Here is a 2,248-nt window from a genome sequence, read left to right on the forward strand (position 1 = left end):
ATTTGGCAGAGTTTCTACAGCTGGATGCCCTTCCTAACGCCAACCACTCCGAGAGTGTAGTGGGTGCTTTTACGTGCCACCAGTACGAGGGTTAGGGTTAGGGTTCGACCTTGCTCGAATGATTTTCTAACGTACCACCGGCACAAGTGCCAGTAAGGTGATGCTGGTAACGATCACACTCAAATGGTACTATGTACGGGCCACTAGCACGGAAGCCAGACAGCTGCTCTGGCAATGAACACGCTCAGACAGTGCTCCACTGGCGCAGGTGCCAGTCATCGAGTATGATTCAATTACGATTTCGATTTCACTTGCCCAAGCAGAGTCTAATGCAGGAGAGGTTCGCATGGCTGCCTGTTGTCAGATTCGGTTTGATTTCGATTTCAGATTTCAAATTCACTTGTCTCAACAGGTCTTCGCAACCAGAGTTTTTAGTGTCCAATGAAGTAAAGATACAAATAAGTGAGCTGGCTACACTTCTGGCAGAGGCCACAGATTATGCTCTCACTTGCCTTGCTGGGTCTTCTCATGCACTGCATATTTCCAAAGGTCCCGGTCACTAGTCATTGCCTCGGTGAGGCCTAAAGTTCGAAGGTCGTGCTTCACCACCTCGTCCCATGTCTTCCTGGGTCTACCTCTTCCACAGGGTCCCTCAACCTCTAGGGTGTGGCACTTTTTCACACAGCTGTCCTCATCCATTCTTGCCACATGTCCATACCAGCGCAATCGTCTCTCTTGCACACCACAACTGATGCTTCTTAGGTCTAACTTTTCTCTCAAGGTACTTACACTCTGTCTAGTATGCACACTGACATTATACATCCATCAGAGCATACTGGCTTCATTCCTTGTGAGCCTACGCATGTCCTCAGCAGTCACGGCCCATGTTTCACTGCCATGTATTTTACTGGAATAAATGATAATTAGATGGGGCAATGTTCAGTGAATATGGTGGGTGGGGCATCAATTCCCATTCAAATTGTTCCGACCTTTGGAATGTCATCCTTGCTGTATGTGGCTGAGTATTATCCTGATGGAAGAATACCTTTTGGCTTGAAACCAAAGATGGTCATTTTGCTTCTAGCACAAACTTAAGCCGCTCAGGCAACTCCCAGTAGGTCTCTTTTATTATCATTTGGTTTGGGTTTAAAAGTTGAAAGTGGACTAAACCTTTCATATCTCACCAAACAGATAACAACACCTTACGTGGGTGAAGACCTTCTTTAGCCTGGGATGCTGGTGTTTCTCCTTTCCCTACCCACTGTCTTCAGTGCTTGACATTTTTATAGAGGACCCATTTCTTGTCACCAGTCATTATTCAGTCCAAAAATGGTTCATTCGTGAGACGTGGCAACAAAGAAGAGTACCTACTCACTCTCTGCGCACGATTAGACTTGGAAAATTTGTGAAGAACCCATTGACCCAATTTGCTGACTTTTCCGGTGGCATGCAGGTGTTGATGAACAGTTGAATGACCAAATCCAAGCTTCTCTGTTTCTCAACAGTTATGATGGGATTTTGTTCCACCAGGGTTTGCTGGACGTCCTCATTGAGCTCTACAGATCTTCCAGGATGAGGCTCGTCTTCTAGACTGTTGTTTCTGGTTCAGAATTTCTGGATCCACCATTGACACTGGCTTACACTTATTGTCTGACCCCCATATACTGCATTAATATTCTTCGCACTTTCCATTGTGTTGTTACCTTTATTGAATTCATAAAGAAAAATATGACGAATATGCTCCTTTGTCACTTTCCTTATAGCTTTGAAAAAATAAATGTTAAAATTGAACTGCACTCCTCAAAACTTGCACTAAGAATAAGTACAAGGTAAAATCACTACCTGCTTTTATAGCAAGTTGATGCATGTAGTTTATCCCATCCCCCTCCAACTTTAGTTCATGGTGATGGCACCTGTACCAGTGGAGCGCTAAGAGCACCATTTGAGTGTGATCGTTGCTAGAGCAGCTGTCTGGCACATAAATAGCACCATTTGAGCATGATCGTTACCAGCAACGCGTTCCTGGCACTTGTGCCGGTGGCACGTGTAAAGACATTCGAGCGAGATCGTTGCCAGTGCCGCTGGACTGGCTCCTGTGCAGGTGGCACGTAAAATACACCATTTTGAGCATGGCCGTTGCCAGTACCGCCTGACTGGCCTTCGTGCCGGTGGCACATAAAAGCACCCACTACACTCTCTGAGTGGTTGGCGTTAGGAAGGGCATCCAGCTGTTGAAACTCTGCCAGAT

At 46.0% G+C, this 2,248-nt stretch overlaps 1 protein-coding gene across 3 annotated transcripts in view; it reads left to right on the forward strand.

Annotated features, from left to right (window-relative positions):
- Positions 1 to 2,248, forward strand: part of LOC106871177 (codanin-1) — a 33,009-nt gene that overhangs the window by 13,755 nt on the left and 17,006 nt on the right. The window lies entirely within an intron of this gene.

Source organism: Octopus bimaculoides, chromosome 16 (genome assembly GCF_001194135.2).
Source record: "Octopus bimaculoides isolate UCB-OBI-ISO-001 chromosome 16, ASM119413v2, whole genome shotgun sequence".
Taxonomy (NCBI): domain Eukaryota; kingdom Metazoa; phylum Mollusca; class Cephalopoda; order Octopoda; family Octopodidae; genus Octopus; species Octopus bimaculoides.